Below are 18,897 nucleotides of genomic sequence, written 5' to 3'. Positions count from 1 at the left end.
ACCACAATGATTGTTTCATTTCACCCCAGACAGAATGGCTTTCATATAGAAATCAAAAAACAATGAATGCTGGCGATGATTTGGGGAAAGGTATCCTACTGTTGGTGGGAATATTAACTGATAAAACCACTATGAAAGACAATTTGGAGGTACCTCAGAAATCTAAATATAGTCCTACTATGTGACCCAGCCATCCAACTCCTTGGAATTTACCCAACAGAAATGAAAAGCAGCAAATAAGAGAGTTATATGCACCCCTATGTTTATTTTAGTTCAATTCACAATAGCTAAGACATGCAATCAACCTAAGTTCCTCTCAACTGAAGACTGCATAAAGAAATTATGGGATATGTACTCTATGGAATATTACACAGTGGTAAAAAATGAAATCCACTCATTTGCAACAAAATGGATGAATCTGGAAAACATCATACTTAGTGAAATAAGTCAGTCAGTCCCAAAGGGACAAATACCATGCATTCTCCCTGATCTGTGGTAACTGATAACTAGCAGAGCACCCAAAAGGTAACCTGCAGAAGTGAAATCGACACTATGAGAAGCAATGACTTGAACAGCCCTTGTCTTGACTGTCAAGGAACAGGTTTTTTTTTTCCTTCTTAATAACATTGGTTGAACTCTTTACTTAACATAGAATTAACCATATGTGTATAAAGTCAGTTGAAAATAAATCCCAGTTAAAAATAAGAGTGAGAATTAGAGAGGGAGCAGTTACATAGTTCTGCATACATTCCTACAGACACACTTCTTGTTTTTTTTTAAAGATTTATTTATTTATTTGAAAGAGTTACACAGACAGAAGAGAGGTAGAGAGAGAGGTCTTCCATCCATTGGTTCACTCCCCAGTTGGCCACAACGGCCAGAGCTGCGTTGACCCGAAGCCAGGAGCCAAGAGATTCTTCTGGATTTCCCACATGGGTGCAGGGGCCCAAGGACTTGGCCCCTACTGCTTTCCCAGGCCATAGCAGAGAGCGGGATAGGAAGTGAAACAGCCGGGTCTCAAACTGGCGCCCATATGTGATGCTGGTGCTTCAGGCCAGGGCGTTAACCCACTGTGCCACAGTGCCAGCCCCCAGATGTACTTCTAAGGGTGAAGCTAAAAACTTGCCATGGGACTCCAAATCCCATTAAACTGGGTGATAATAACACCATCTAAGTGTTAAAGTGATCATTTTAAGTGTGTAACTGATCATATGGATAGGATTAAGTGTTAAAGGGATCATATAAATAAGATCAAGTGTCTGATAATAACAATAGATAGAATTTAAAAGGAGAGAATGTTCCAACATGGGAAGCAGTCCACACAGCAGACTCATAGAATGGCAAACGCCCTGAACAGCACTCTGACCTCAGAATCAGGCCTTAAGGCATTCTGGTCTGGCTGAAAAGCCCAGGAGAGAATTTCAGGCATGGAAAACGAAGACATTGTTGGGGGGGGGGCGGTAGAGTCCTACATGAAGGGTCTCTGTGAGTGAGACTCCAGGGGAAAGAAGAGGCCATCAAACAAAGATGCCCTTTTCTCTAAAGGGAGGAGAGAACTTCCAATTTGATTATGGCCTTGTCTAAACACTGACGGAGTTTGTGGACTCAAAAGGCTTCCATAGGCTTGGCAGCACATGTCAAGAGCCTCTGGTGATCACTGACATCACACATGAGAGTGTTAACTGTTAAATTAACAACAGGAGTCACTGTGTACTTACTACCCATGCAGGACCTCTGTCCTTAAGGAGTTGTACTGTGAGGGTTAACTGTAAAACTTGTTCTCAGTTTTCTATATTTTGTGCATGTGTGAGTGCAAATTATTGAAATCTTTACTTAGCATAGAGTTGCTCTTCTGTGTATAAAGTTAATTAAAAATTAATCTTAATGGAGAATGGGATGGGAGAGGGAGGAGGAGGTGGGATGGGAGTGGGGGCGAGAGGGCAGGTATAGGGGGAAGAACCACTATATTCCTAAATTTGTACTTATGAAATTTGTACTCATTAAATAAAAAATCTCTTTGGGAGAAAAAGCAAGCTGAAGGCAACTGCTTTCCATTTAAATGTTTGTGAGCACAGACCTTGTTCTGTTTTTCAACAATCATAAAATAGCTGAGTTGTATGAATATAAAATTTTTTAACTCCTAAAAATGCATATTATTACATTCAGCTGACTCTATAGCAATTGCAAGTGGCTATGTATCTTTTGTGGATAATACAAAAATTTTATTCAAACACTCCCCTCTCAAAATATCATCTTCAGGATTGCAATACAAGAGGCTTCAAAAGGTTCCTGGAGAATGGAATTAAAAGCTAATTCACGGGGTCAGTGCTGTGGTGTAGTGGGTAAAGCACCTGCAGTGCTGGCATCCCATATGGGCACCAAATCCCGGCCACTCCACTTCCGATCCAGCTCTCTGCCATGGCCTGGCAAAGCAGTGGAAGATGGCCCAAGTCCTTGGGTCCCTGCACCCACGTGGGAGACCCAGAGGAAGCTCCTGGCTCCTGGCTTCGGCTCATTGCAGCTCTGGCTGTTGCGGCCCATTGGGAAGTGAACCAGCAGAGGGAAGACCTCTCTCTCTCTGCCTCTCCTTCTCTCTTTGTGTAATTCTGACTTTCAAATAAATAAATAAATCTTTTTTTTAAAAAAAAAAGCTAATTCACATTTTTATTATGAGATTTTTGGTGATCCCTTGTATACTCTAACACACCCTACACGACCTGTCCATGGAACTTATGGAGAATTTTTCTCTGCCAAATCAGCCTAAACTGTGGGCTGGTTTACCTTTACTTCTCACCACACATACTCTGTATGACAAAGGCGACTTGTCTATTTGATTGGCTTCAATTTTCCTCAATCATTCCCACATTCATTTCAAAGGACAGCAGGGAAAGAAAAACATCAAATGATAGAGAAATGGAACACGTTCACTTACACCTGCTTTCCATATAAACAGAAAGCGAATGGGGGGGGCACCTGCAGGATCACCTTATCTGGCTAATGTCTGGCAGGGAAAGATCTATAGGATAAACCTGCACGAAAAACCTCTCCAGATGAAGGGACAGACATCTACATGATGCAGCAGGGCATGGCGATGTAGGCCTCACAATCTAGCAACCTCTTTCCATCAGAGACGTAAGAACTTCTCATTCTCTTCATTCAAGGGCATGAAACGTGCTTCCTGTGAGTAGGATGATTACAATTATGGATACTGCATGTGCTCTGTATGTTTTTATGAGAAACAGTGAGCAAAGTGTTTATGGAAACTCCAAAAGAAGAGAATAAACCATCTCTACTTAAATAGTTATTTAGTAATAAATAGCTAATTAATTCTACTTTTGTTAGCAAAATTTTAAAATAAAGTTGAACTTAAACACTAAGGAGATTGTAATTAAATCACTGGCATCCATTTTTTAAAGTATTTCAGGGAAAATGTAGGTTTTTAAAAGACTTCTTTATTTAAAAGGTGGGGCAAGAGAGAGAGACAGGGAGAGAGATCTTCCATCACTGGTACAGCCCACAATGGTGGCAACCACCATGTCTGGCTAGGCTGAACTCAGCAGCCAGAAACTCCACAATGAACTCCCACATGGATGGCTGAGGCCCAGGCCTCTTCTGCTGCTTTCCCAGGTGCACTGGCAGGAAGTTGGATTGGAAGTGGAGCAGCCATGACTGGAACTGGCATTCTGATACGGAACCCTGGCAGCATAAAACACAGTGGCTCAGCCTGCTGTTCCTCAATGCCAGCCCCAAAAGTTGTGTTTGTTTTCTTTTAATTTTCGTCTTCATGTTTCACCTCCTTCTGTGACTAAGACAGTAGAGAATAAATACCTGCAGTCTTTGTAGCATTTCAGAGAATGTTTTCTGCATCCATTCTGTGTCCTCTGAAAGGTCATCCCCACCAAATGGAATCAACCATGAGTCTTCTTGACAAGTCTACAGACAAGTTTAAACACTTTGTAATAAAGGAGCAAAGGCTCATAACCATTCTACAACTAATGCCAGACCCAGCAGACAGCACTGGAAGGTTATACACTAAGGAGAGAATGAGCTGGATTGTGGGGGACTTTGCAGGTTTGACTAAATAATGTGAATTGGAACCTTCACCAGGGTTGGAGAATGTCAGACCCATTTCCCATATAAGGCCCGTGAAATCATTTGATCTGGCCATGCCCAGGCAACAGCCGGTGGCACCTGAAATTCAATAAACCTACAGCTGGCTAATTTTTAAGCTGATAATTTTGTGTGGTCCACAAATGATGCTATAAATATCCAAATGGACCTTGGCAGAACAAAGGTTCCCCAGCCCTGCAAGCAATGACTTTCAACTCAAAAGCCAATCAGAACAAAGCAACACTGTTTTTATTTCTCCATATCATAGTATTTACAGTTTTGAAATTTCAGTTAATATTAAAGGAAAATACAAGATTTACACTCATCAAAGAAGATGTGATTGGACCGCTGCTGTGGCATAGCATGCTAAGGCTCCATCTGCAGCAAAGGCATCCCATACAGGGCGTTGATTCATGTACTGGCTGCTCCTTTTCCAATTCAGCTCCCTGCTTACAGCCTGGGAAAGCAGTGCAAGAAGGCCCAAGTGCTTGGACTTCTGCACACATGTGGGAGACCCAAAAGAAGCTCCTGGCCCCTGGCTTCAGATTGGCTCAGCTCTGGCCATTGAGGCCATCTGGGGAGGGAACCACTGGATGGAAGATCTTTCTGTCTCTCCCTCTCTCTGTCTGTAACTCTACCTCTCAAATCAATCGATAAATTGAAATCTTAAAAAAAAAAGAGGATGTGACTTTTAAGGTTAAGAAACAGTGCAGACTTAGGAATAAGCAGCCACTATGTCTTTGAAGAAGCAGGATTCAGGAGAACTATTTCAGGAGCAAAGGAGAGAAGCAACGGCAGGTAGGAAAATTAATCAGTTCAAATGTCAGGGGCAAAAGGACAACTCTGTGTATAATTAAAGGAGAAGAAACAGTCGTGAGCAATGTTTAGAAGAACTGTTTTTTAAGTCTTTTTAAAAATTTTTTAAACATTTTTAAAGGCAGAGAGAGAGTCAGACACAGAGAGGTTTTCCATCTGTTCACTTCTCAAATGGCCATCAATGGGCAGGGCTGGGCCAGGCCAAAACCAGGAGCCAGAAGCTTCCTCTGGGTTTCCCACATGGGTGCTGGGGCACAAGGACTTTATCCATCCTCTGCTGCTTTCCCAGGCACAGTAGCAAGGAGCTGGATCAGAAGTGGAGCTGCTGGAACACAAACTGGCACCCATATTGAATACCAGCGCTGCAAGCCGTAGCTTAATCTGATACACCACAGTCCAGCCCCCTTAAGTGTAGTTTCTTGTGGAACACTAGATGATGTATTCACAGAAAATAGATCATAGCAGGTGTCCACAGCAGACATTTCTGAAATGGCTTCCAATGTCCCACACACATGACTGCCATATTTTTATGTGAACTCTCTTCGTGTGTGTGTGTGTGTGTGTTACCTTTTATTTTTTTTTATCTGACCAGAAGATTACAAAGATGATTTGTCTTCTAGTTCAGATATTCTTTCTTCTCCTTCACCAAGTCTGCTATTTTGGCCTTCCATTGCATTTTTTACTTGATCTATTGAATTCATTTCTAATATTTCATTTTGATTTCTCCTTAAAATCTTAATTTCACAGGAAAAATATTCATTCATGTCATATATGTTTTCTTCAGTTCATGGATTTCCTTCTGAGTGCCTTTGAGTAATCCTATGGTTAACTGTTTTTATTCTGTTTCTGGCATGTCCTCAATCTCTTCATCTTCCCATTCTAATATTGGAATGTTATTGTGTTTCTTTGTGGGGATCATGTTTTGTCTTTCTTATTCTTGTGTCTTGAATTTCTGTGTTTGCTTTCAGGCATTGGTGGAGTTGATTTTTGTATTTTTCCTCTGCTGGCTTTTAACTTTGAGCTGTGCCTCTGTGGCTTAGTGAAATCTCTGCACTTTCTGTGAATACCAAGAGGTGAGTGTGGGTGTGGCCAGGGAGCTCTGGTCATTGCTCCAGGACAAGGCGAGTATCCACGGTAACAGAAAAATTGGGCATGCTAAATCTCAGTACCCAGCTACACTCTGCACTTTGTCGTGTAACTACTGAGTCCCTACAGTCTGAGCACACAAGGCTCCCACAGTGGCTGGGTCCAGAGGTTTCTGTCTGCCCTGCCAGTCTGTCTAGTAAACTTAGAGGTTGACATTCACCAATATGGCTTCACATAGGCATGTTGATCCTCGGAGGCCACGGGAGCCTTACCCTCCCAAGTGGTAAGATTGCTCAGCCATCTCCAAGCCAGACTCAAAGTCAGTGGGGACTGAGGATTGTTCCCTATAACTAGAATCTCTGAATCACACACATGTAAAGAGCCACTGGCTGAATCTGCTCCCTCCCCACCACTGCCACCAGCACTGGTGAGAAGACGTTCTGTCTCAGCCAGTTGCTGTGTACACACACAAAGGCTTCTACAGCTGCTGCCCAAACCCAAAATGGCTCCTGCCCTTTCTCAGCTGGGCAGCGGGCAATTCTGTGGGGAAGTTGGGGCAATATTAATGTGCCGTCTCTCTTTCACTGGGCAACCACTAGCAACTACTAGGAACCACTGACCCCCAGGGCTCCACAATGGACTCATGCCATGCTCTCTCTACAGCTACATCACCACGGGTTGCTACCGTCTGGTCTCACCTCTGTCTCCAAACTACCACCTGCTCTGGCTCTGAGCTGCTGCAGTTGTCTGTGTTCGTGCTGTGTGTCCGCATCCTCCACACAGGTCCACGGAGTTCTTCCTTTTGTAGGATTTCCAGTGCAGTTTTCTCTCCAATTCTCCCGTGAGAGTGCACTTCCTACACTTTTTTTAAAAAGTTTCTTTAAGGATTTTTATTCAGAGAGAGAGAAATGCACAGGAAAGAGAGGGCTTTAATTAGTGGGGAAAGAAGTCTAGAAGCTAGATTGGGTCCATACCATGCAAAGAGCAGGCTGGCATGAGGAAGCATGCAGGCAGGAAAGCAGAGGCAGGGCAGAGGCCATAAAGCCTTGCCCTCAGAGGTGCAGTGCAATAGGGGTGCGCAACCGAAAAAGGGAGGGACCCACCATGCTCCAGGCCCTTTATCTATCCCAAAGGTGGTGGTTACATCGTCTGATCAGCAGGTGAGCGTCCAGGTGAGATCAACAGGGGCATGACATCACACAGGGGGCGTGGTCTCCAGCTTACAAATCTGATCAGTTTTATCCTGTCTGCCTGCCTGCATCATTCCCCCCTCAGAGAAATTCCAGACTGTAATCTTAAGGGACTCTGGAGGGTGTCGAATCACTATATCTTCTATAGCTGCTTCCTGCTGATTAGGGGCGTAGTGCAGGACTTGCCTGCCCTGGGTCTGGAAGTCTTCGCCTATCTCATCTAATGAATTTGTTTTATGAGCTGGAGAATTTTTGGTCACCACCAATGGCTGTGTTCCCTGCATGGCCAGTTGTTCTTAGAAGTTGTTGAGTTCTGAAACATTTAAGTTTGTTAAGTAGCATGAACAAAACTGGAACAAAGCCAACTGCAAGTGGTGTGCCCCTTCAGATAGAAAGAACTTATCTTACAGACTTCCAGATAGTGAGTGGTGATAGGCTACCCTTATGTAGAGTATAAAACCATTTAGCTTGAGTGTAGAGGATTATAATAAAAGAACCTAATAAGGAATTTATTGTCAATAGCAGCTCCCAGACAGAATCAAAAGAGGAGACAGGTACAGCATGTCTGCCTTAAGGTGCAGCAGTCTTGATACAGCAAAAGCAAAAGCTTCACTAATCTTTTTGTTTTTGAAGAGATATCTAAGATCCTCAGTTGACTTCAGGAATAATCAGATGTGCCTTTTGAGTTCACCTGTGAAGACTTTGAGCATGACCACCTCAGTACACTTTTTTATCCTTAGTCTAGTGCAGTACGTCTTTCCCTAATCTGCCATCTTGGAATCTCTCCCCAGTATGGCATTCTTTGAAGCCAACCTTGCCCTCTTCCTTTTTTCTCCTGAATTTCTCAAAAATTTTTCATCTCAGTCTTGTAACTCTTTCACTGAATGTTTCCTAATTAATTAAGTTTCATTTACAATATTTTCTCTTCAGTTTAAACTTGATGGTAGAGACCATGTTTGCTTTGTTTGTGTTGACAAAAAATTAAGTCATTTGTCAAAAAATATTTAGTTAACTGAAATACCTATGTTGATTATTAAATGCAGTAGCTAAAAATCATGGATCTTGGGGACATCTATCAGTTCTGGATCTTTCATTCACTACCTATGTTTACTTTCCTAATTATGGCATGTAAAATACTAATTTGCAACCTGCAGGGGACAGAATCAGGACAGCTGGCATATGATCCATTCTATTTTTTTTTTTTTTGACAGGCAGAGTGGACAGTGAGAAAGAGAGAGACAGAGAGAAAGGTCTTCCTTTTTGCCGCTGGTTCACCCTCCAATGGCCGCCGCAGCCGGTGCACTGCAGCCGGCGCACTGTGCTGATACGATGGCAGGAGCCAGGTGCTTCTCCTGGTCTCCCATGGGGTGCAGGGCCCAAGTTCTTGGGCCATCCTCCACTACACTCCCTGGCCACAGCAGAGAGCTGGCCTGGAAGAGGGACAACCGGGACAGAATCTGGCACCCTGACCGGGACTAGAACCCAGTGTGCTGGCGCCGCAAGGTGGAGGATTAGCCTATTGAGCCACAGCACCGGCCCCATTCTATTCTTGGTTACTATGGAAATACACCCAGAGGAACAAGGTATGGCTAGTCACCTAATCCAAGCTCCTTAAACATAGATATCTAGACAACATGTTTATAAGTTGCTATGAAAGAATATCATACACTGGGTGGTTTAAAAAATATTCTTCAGGGAAGATTTGGTGTCTGTTAAGGGCCTGCTTTCTGCATCATAGATGATTGTTCTCCGTGTTCTCACATGGCATAAAGAGGGCTGGTGGGCTCTCTGGGGTCTTTTGTAAAAGCACTAACCCCATTCATGTGGTCTTCACCCTCATCACTCAATCATCTCCCAAAGGCTGCACTGTCTAATATTGTTGTATTGGAGGTTAGGATTTCAACATATGAATTTGAGGGAACACATACCTTCAATCCATAGCACCAGAGCATGAGGCAAGTAGACTAGTGATCTTTGGTAAGAGGAAGCACCCTTATCTATGGTACACTTCTAGCAGGATGTCTCTGGTTTATAGTTGCTTATAGTAAATACACCTGAAATCTGTGGACTCCCAGAGACTCGGTTCTCTGAATAATATCACACAAGTTGTATAAAACTCTGGGTTAAAAAGGTGTTATTTCAAAACATCAATTTTCCTACTCTGTAAGGTGACTGGCAAGAAGATAACAGAAAACTTAAAAACAGTGTTGGAGATTTATGGGATGCTATCAAACTACCCAACATACAGGTCTTAGGGGTTTCTGAAGGTGTGGAAACAGAAAATGGATTAGAAGGCCTTTCTAGTGAAATAATTACAGAAAACTTCCCTAATTGGGAGAAAGAAAGGGACATCCAAGTACAGGAAGCATAGAGAACTCCTAAAAACACGACCAGAAAAGATCTTCACCACAACACACTGTAGTCAAACTCTCCAAAGTAAAACCTAAAGATAAGATTCTAAAATGTGCACAAGAGAAACGCCAGATTAATTTCAGAGGATCTCAAAGTAGACTCACAGCTGACATCTCATCAGAAACACGACAGGCTAGAAGGTAAAGCAAGAGATAGTCCAAGTCTTAAAAAAAAAAAAAAAACAACTGTCAACCCAGAATACTGTACCATGCAAAGCACTTTCATTTATGAGTGAAGGTGAAATAAAGACCTTCCGTAACAAACAGAAATTGAAAGAACTTGTTGCCACTCATGCAGCCTTACAAAACATGCTTAAGGATGTGCTACACAAGGAAAACACAGAAACATGGTTATCACTATGAAAGAATGAGAAGCAGAAAATAACCCAGTAAAGGTATAATATAAATCCAAAGTAAACAACAGGGATATTTGAGCAAAAACAGCAGGGCCAAGTCAGTGCTCATCAATAATAACCTTCCACATAAAGGGCCTCAACCCTCCAATTCAAAGATACAGACTGGCTAAATGGATTAAAAAACAAAACCCATCTATTTTCTGCCTAAAAGAAACTCATCTCACCAACAAAGATAAACACAGACTGAAAGTGAAAGGGTGGAAAAAGATATTCCATGCTAACAGAAACCAAAAAGAACTTGTGTAGCCATCCTAATATCAGAGAAAATAGACTTTAACATAAAAAATGTTAGAAGAGATGAAGAAGGGCAATATGTAATGATTAAGGGATCAATTCAACATGGAAGATGTGATTATAATAAATGTATAGACACCCAATTAAATGGTACCTGGCTAATTAAAAGAAATGTTAATGAATCTAAAGGGAGACACTGACTCCAATGCAACAGTAATGGGGACTTCTATACCCCACTTTCAGCAATGGACAGATCAACCAGGCAGAAAATCAACAAGGAAACAACAGACTTAATCCACACTATAGACCACATGAACCTAAAGGATATCTACAGAACTTTGCACCCCTCAGTGGCAGAATACATATTCTTACCAGTGCATGGAACTTTCTCTAGGATAGACCATTTGCTAGGCCATAAAGCAAGTCTCAGGAAATTTTAAAAGATTGAAATCATACCATGCATCTTCTCTAACTACAATGGAAAAAACCTGGAAATCAACAACTCAAGAATCTCTAGATAACATGCAAACAAATGGAGACTAAACAACAGGCCTCTGAATGAACAGTGAGTCACAGAAAAAAATCAAGAGAAATAAAAAATTTCTGGAAACAAATGAAGACAACAATACATCATATCAAAATTTATGGGATGGGGCTGGCGCTGTGGCTCACTTAATCCTCCACCTGCAGCGCCGGCATCCCGTATGGGCGCCAGGTTCTAGTTCCGGTTGCTCCTCTTCCAATCCAGCTCACTGCTGTGGCCTGGGAGGGCAGTGCAGGATGGCCCAAGTGCTTGCGCCCCTGCACCCACATGGAAGATCAGGAGGAAGCACCTGCTTCCTGGCTTCAGATTGGCACAGCGCCAGCCGTAGCGGCCATTTGGGGAGTGAACCAATGGAAGGCAGATTTTTCTCTCTGTCTCCTTCTCTCTCTCTCACTGTCTATAACTTTACCTGTCAAATAAAAAAAAATAAAAAAAAACTTATGGGACACAGCAAAAGCAGTGTTACGAGGGAAGTTTATAGCAGTTGGTGCCTACACGATGAAACTGGAAAGGTGCCAAATAAATGAGCTATCTATGCATCTCAAGGACCTAGAAAAACAACAAACCGAATGCAAAATTAGTAGGAGGAAAGAAATAATTAAAATTAGAGAAGAAACAATATTGAACCAAAAAAAATCAGAGAAACAAAAAGCTGGTTTTTGAAAAAATAAACCACACTGATACAAAATGGGTTAAAAAACAAGACCCATCTTTTCTCTGCCTACAAGAAACACATCTTACCAGTAAAAATTGCCATTTTTAGTCAAAATTAAAAAAAAAGAGGGAGAAGTACTTAAATCAATAAAATCAGAGGTGAAAAAGGATATGTAACAACAAATACCACAGGAATAAAAAGAATCATCAGGAACTACTACAAAAAGCTGTATTCCAACAAATCAGGGAACCTAGAAGAAATGGATAGATTCCTGGACACATACAACCTACCTAAATTGAGCAATGAAGAGATAAAAAACCTACATAGACCAATAACCAAGATGGAGATTGAATCAGTAATAAAGACCTCCCCTCCCCCACTCCAACAAAGAAAAGCCCAGAACCAGATGGCTTCACTGCTGAATTGTACAAGACATTTAAAAAGAACTAACTCCAATTCTTTTAAAGCTGTTCAAAACAACTGAAAGGGAGGGAATCCTCCCAAACTCCTTCTATGAAACCAGCATCACCTTAATTCCTAAACCAGAAAAAGATACAATAGAGAACTATAGAGCAATTTCTCAGATGAACATGGACACAAAAATCCTCAACAAAATACTAGCCAATAGAATCCAATAACACATCAGAAAGATCATTCACCAGGACCAAGTGGGATTTATCCCTGGCATGTAGGGATGGTTCAAGATTTGCAAATCAATCAATGTGAACCATCACATTAACAAATTAAAGAACAAAACCCACTGGTGCCGCGGCTCACTAGGCTAATCCTCTGCCTTGCGGCACCAGCACACTGGGTCTAGTCCCGGTCGGGGCACCAGATTCTGTCCCGGTTGCCCCTCTTCCAGGCCAGCTCTCTGCTGTGGCCCCGGAGTGCAGTAGAGGATGGCCCAAGTGTTTGGACTCTGCACTCCATGGGAGACCAGGAGAAGCACCTGGCTCCTGCCATCGGATCAGTGCAGTGCCCCGACTGCAGCGCGCTGGCCGCGGCAGCCATTGGAGGGTGAACCAATGGCAAATGGAAGACCTTTCTCTCTGTCTCTCTCTCACTGTCTACTCTGCCTGTAAAAAAAAAAAAAACCCATATGATTACCTCAATAGATGCAGAGAAACCATTTGATAAAATATAACATCCTTTCATGATGAAAACCTTAAGCAAATTGTGTATAGAAAGAACATACCTCAACACAATCAAAGCAATTTATGATCAACACATGCTCAGCATCTTATTGAATGGGAGAAAGTTGGAAGCATTCCCACTAAGATCCAGAACCAGAAAGGGATGCCCACTCTCACTATTTCTATTTAATACAGTCCTGGAAGTTTTAGCCAGAGCCATTAGGCAAGAAAAAGAAATCAAAGGCATACAAATTGGGAAGGAGGAAGTTAAACAATCTCTATTTGCATATGGCATGATTCTATATATATGGGATCCAAAAGACTCCACTAAGTGGCTATTGAAACTCATAAAAGAGTTTTGTAAAGTGGCAGGATATAAAATTAACACACAAAAGTCACCAGCCTTTGTATACACTGACAATGCCATGACTGAGAAAGAACTCTTAACATCAATCCCATTCACAATAGCTACAAAAAATATCAAATGCCTTGGAGTAAATTTAACACAGGATGTCGAAGAAGGGTGGGAAGCAGGTGGAAGGAAGGTCAGGAGGGGAAGAATCACTATGTTCCAACATTTGTAAATGTGAAATGCATAAAGTTTGTATGCCTTAAATAAAATGTTTCTAGGTTAAAAAATAAAAATAAATTTCATGGACATATCTCAAAAATGCTAAAAAAAAAGAAAGAAAGAAAGAAAAAACCTCCAAATTCCAACATACTAGGGATTAGATTTCAATATATGAATTTGGAGAATTCACATTCCATCTATAGAATCATGGAATTCGTGGAAGACAGGATGATGAGTCATGATGAGATCTCTACTTTAGAAAACAGGCACAACTGGCAGGGACTCATTTATTATTTCTTCAGATTGATGTATTCTTACCTCTCTCAAAAAGAAAAGTGCTTTGATTTTATTATGGAAATTACTCATATACATGCAGAGATATAATAAAATAGAAACACAGAACTATTTCTTGAAGCCTGAGATTGTGCAACAGCCTTCTCAAGACATAAATTTGTGACCCAGAGCATGATCCAAGTAGTAGAAACAAGTGTCTTGAAGGAAAGTCAGAAAAAAAAACTCACCGGAAGATTACTAACAGAAAAACAGTCATACACTACAGGATATAAATCACAGGGCAGAAGTCATCCTTCTAAGAAATCAGTTAAAATCTTAAGTGGCCTTAAAATCTTAACCTTGGCTGCCTCAGAAATCTTCAAATGTGAACTTGTGTTCATCATATGCAGCCTTCAAATGAGCCTAGAGTAAAATAATTTTCCATCTGTCATGCTTCATCACAGAATACCACCTTGCCCTTCTCAGAAGCACAGAATTGTCACCCTCACGCACCTTACTTCCTCAGAACTAAACACCGCACTTACAAAAATCTCCCTTCTTTCCCACCTCTTCCTATCCCACTAATAAAATTTTAAAACTCTAAAATACTGTTATTTGATTAAATTCTAAGCAAATATTTTAAATATTTAATTATACATTAAATATTTAAAATATTAATTTTAGTTTAATCTAAATGTATCCAATAAATAATCCAACTTTCAAATGTTTGCAAATGAAGAGTAATGCAGTAAATTCATGTATCACTGAGAAATTTTAAATTTTTTCAAGTAAAAAGTTCATTAAGACTTTGTGCAAGTCAGAGTGGGGCAATATGAAAATAAACCAGAAACATCAGAAGTAAAGATGAAATAAACTGTAACTCATCTATAAGAAGAATCCAGTTACCAAGACGTATGGGTAGATTTGGATGAATTATCTGCTTTTCTCGAAGTTCAAGTCAGCCCCCAAACCTTGGTATTTACTTTGGGGGGAATCCTACATGGGAAAACCAACAAACCTGTCTGCAAATAACCCCTTATTATCACCAGTAGGCAACACCTAAAATGACGGAAGAGCAGGTCCCACATCCTTCAAAGATAGCTATCTGAAGGCAACTGCTGCTGGTGGGAGTGTGTGGGGAAGACAAGCAAGAAATTCACCAACCCAAGACACTGCACGGATGGAAGGCCATGCTCTTCTGTCCCTGCGGAGATGCAGGGAACACACCATACTCCAGACCCACCAGCAGCAGCAAGAAGCACATGATTTGGGAAAGATCAGAAATTTTATACAAGTCCAGCCCCCCAGATTCAGGCACATACAATCTCCCCAAGACTAAAGTTGAAACAGGAGTATCAAGTAATGTTTCTCTCCTCACTAGAATTCTTACTCCAAATACCAAAGGACAAATATCGGATCTCACAAGAGCTACTGAAATCTGAGAGTGTGACAAAAATACTGAGAAAATCCCAGTGCTTTCTGTATGCTGCCTCTGCTATGGCCTAGCTTATGAAATACCCTAAATTAATTTCAGGTGCTGGCCTAGAAATCTGATTCTTGAGTTCAACCTTACTGAATGGCTTATTTTTTGTTTTGTTCGGCAAATACTCTGTGCATGCAAACACAGTGGTAGGCATGGGCAAGATCTCACGGAGAACCCTGACTCCCATTACCATACGGTAGTAGCTTGGCAGGTAGGACCAGAGTTCATGTCTAAAGTCCACTGTCACGGAGATTTCTTCTTCCACAATAGCTCTTGATTGAGTCTTCACTTTTATTCCCACTTCCACCACCCCAGCACAAATGGTATTATATTGAACATAACTTGCAACACAGAAATTTGCCTGTTTGTGATCTCTCCCCTAGCTTTCTACACCATCCATAAAACCTTTCATAAATCTTTATTAAACTGCTTTTCTCATGCCAGCCCCTGTGCAAGAATCTTCAGTAGATTCCCAAGTCCTACATTCTGATATCCATGACACCAATGAAGACAAGCTAATCTATGGACAGTGCTGGAAGGTCTAACATAATAATTAGGAATATAAGATGGCACTACTTAAGCTCCATTCAAGTTTTAAAAAACAGGATAAAATTATAAGACTGAAGCCCATGGAGTTGCATTTGGAAAATGTTGTATAAGAGAACTATATCAGTGTCCATTCAAAAAGTATGAACTACACAGAGATGCAATAGTCCTCCATTATCAACCAAGGATATGTTTTAAGACATTCTGCAGATGCCAGAAATCATAGATAGTACCATATATATATACCATGGATACTTTTCACTAGACATACATACTTGTGATAGTTTCATTTACGTATTAGTCACGGCAAGAGATTTCTAAAAAAATCTAACAAAATTAACAATTATTAAAAATACAATGCTATTTAAAATATGAATTGCTTATTTCTGGATTTTCCATTTAGTATTGTCGGACCACAGCTGACTATCGATAACTGAAAATGCTGAAAGTCAAACCATATAATTTCAAATAAAACATAGTTAACTAAATAAAAAACTATTAAATAGTTTCACTGAAAGAGTACAGACAAGAGGTAGCAACTGCAAGAAACAGTTTTTATCCATAGGCTTGAGGGAACAAAGGGAAAAGGGTGAAATTGTTAAAACTTAGAAACTTGGAGGAGAGGCTTATGCTTGATGGTTAAAACTTCCATTCCATGATTTGTTTGCCCTTAACTAGGACTTCAGTTGTTTGGTGTCTTAGTTTGTTTGGGGTGCTATAACAGGTATTTCTCACAGTTCTGGAGGCTGGGAAGTGCAAGGTCAAGGTAGCAACGGCTTTTGTCTCTGGTGAGGGCTCACTTCCTGTTAATACAAGGCACCATTTCACTATGTCCTCACGTGACGGGAGGGACAGGCGGCTTTCTGTTTCTTCTTGTAAATGACATGTATAAGGGCTACATTTTAAATGTAATCATCTCCAAAAGGCCCCACCTCCTCCTTGGAGATTAGAAGTCCAACATAAGAATTTGGGGCATACCCAAGCATTTAGACTATTTGAGTAGTCCTGACAGGCTGAGAAAACCTCCAGGCCTGATGGGTCTGAATCCTTAGTACCCTGCTTTAGTCGCGCTAATTTTCCACTAGCTTTTACAAATGGACATGAAAGTATGAAGTATCCCTAGAAAACCCCATAATTTCCAATGGTGCCTCCACTGTATGACATAAGTCAATTTCCCTTACATTTCCAGATGTAAAGTACTGAATACGTTCTTTTGAATTGTTTTTGTTGTGTTTTGTTGACGAAATGCAAAATATAGGCCGGTGCCACGGCTCACTTGGCTAATCCTCCACCTGCGGGGCCAGTACCCTGGGTTCTAGTCCTGGGTTGGGCACCGGATTCTGTCCTGGTTGCTCCTCTTCCAGTCCAGCTCTCTGCTTTGGCCCGGGAGTGCAGTGGAGGATGGCCCAAGTGCTTGGGCCCTGCAGCCGCATGGGAGACCAGGAAGAAGCAACTGGCTCCTGGCTTCGGATCGGTGCAGCACACCGGCCATAGCAGCCATTTGAGGGGTGAACCAATGGAAGTAAGACCTTTCTCTCTGTCTCTCTCTGTCTGTCTAACTCTGCCTGTCAAAAAAAAAAAAAAAAAAAAAGAAAGAAATGCCAAAATATTACATATATTAGATCAAACAGGAAATATGACATGAATTACACAGTAACTCTAAAGACCAGAACATTTAGAAATGGATTTGGTCTCAGAAACTAACACAAACTGTATCATTTATGGAAACTGATTAATAGTGCTTCACTGCTTCATCAGTGGCCAGCATTGCGGCCCAGTTGGTTAAGATACCACCCTCAACACCAACATCCTATATGATCACCAGTTCAAGTCCTAGCTGTTTCACTTCTGATCCAGCTATTTTACCTACTTCATATAGTCCTTACTACAACTTGCTAAGGTATGTATTATTGTCCCCATTTTACAGAAAACAAAACTGACCCAGATTGACTTGCCCAAAGCTATTCAAACAATGAACAACACAGCACCAAAACACACTTTTCTACTACCAAGTCTTGATTGTCACACCATTCCACACTATTGCTTATTATAAACAAAATTCATAGATATAGTAAATCAAATTATCCGATAGGATTACTACTTTAGTAATGTAAATAAATTCTGAGACATGATCTAAACTTTATGAGTTATGCTGATCTGTATTTTTAGTGATTCAGTTAACTTTTTCATCCTTATCAGATGTCTAGAACTCAAAGTTCAACAAATATTAATAAACATGATTTGTATAATCATTCCTTGTCCCTTTCCAAGAAAAAAGTCATTTTACAATCAGTGTTTCTGAAATTAGTATTTTTCCCTTTTTCTAACAGATGTAAGACACCTATTAGTTTGACTTACATTTCTTTTGTCTGTTATATAGTTTACACCTAGGTTTGTGTTGCACTACATCTTGACTGCATACATATTACAACACACTCATGGCTTCCTTTTGAAATGGCTCCTGCTCTATGACATTAGTGGTATGTATTAAAAACAGACAGTAGGGTGGCATGCTAAGATCTGGCAACAATGAATTCTATCACTTACACCTTAAGTCAGATTCTCCCTTTCAAACTCCATTTCTGAACCTCATTTAACCCTTTCTCTCAACTAGTTAATACCAAATGCCTAGATCTTCATAGACTCCTTTGTCTGCAAAAGGATGTCCTTCTAAGTCATTGAGACTCTAGGCCAGAAGCACTCCAGGTACGGAAGGTATAACACTGAGCACAAGAGACTCAAATCTGCCGTGGGGGGAGTTTCTGTTCTACTGGGACCTCCCCATCAAAATTCTATCCTTGAGTGTCTTTGCTGGGATGAGGAAATTTCAGATTATGGTATACAAGGGATGGAGTTTTTGCTTAAAAAAAAAAAACTTATTAATTAAAATATCCTGACATAAGTGGGATGCATTTACCCTTTCCTCCTTTCTCCTGTGAAATGAATTTTTAATTTAAAAATATAATGATGTATTATGGAAAAATGTATAGGGATGTATAAAACTAAACTGTTGCATCAAAAATTCTCAAACATCATTAAGCAGTTTCCATTTTCCCTTTCTGCATGAGTATGTTTCCTGAGGACACCACTGGGGTAAAAACTCTTGCTCAAGTTCGCACAGCCAGCAGGCCAGAGAGTAGAAACCCAACCCGACCTAACTTAATTCTCAGAGCAGGGTTCAAGGCCCTAAACTCGGGTTGTGTCAGCATGCATAGTATCCACACTGCTGGTGTGCAAGGTGGCACCATGCCACCTGCACAGCCCACGTTCCTACCTGGAGGTGAAACCCAGAAGCGTGCCGTCACCACGCTGCCACTGCGGTTGCTACAAAAACGAGGTCCACAGTTTCCAGTCACTCCTACCGTTGTGAAAAACGCGCTGTCTCCACACCACGCCGTCCTCACACTGCCCTCACTTGGCAGGGCA

The 18,897-nt window shown here is 41.1% G+C and overlaps 1 protein-coding gene across 1 annotated transcript in view; it reads right to left on the bottom strand.

Annotated features, from left to right (window-relative positions):
• Positions 1–18,897, bottom strand: part of LOC108175429 (tolloid-like protein 1) — a 225,606-nt gene that overhangs the window by 125,036 nt on the left and 81,673 nt on the right. The window lies entirely within an intron of this gene.

Source organism: Oryctolagus cuniculus, chromosome 8, assembly GCF_964237555.1.
Source record: "Oryctolagus cuniculus chromosome 8, mOryCun1.1, whole genome shotgun sequence".
NCBI classification, from domain to species: domain Eukaryota; kingdom Metazoa; phylum Chordata; class Mammalia; order Lagomorpha; family Leporidae; genus Oryctolagus; species Oryctolagus cuniculus.
The sequence above is the reverse complement of the archived record's forward strand: the minus strand, read 5'-3'. Positions and strand labels throughout refer to the sequence as shown.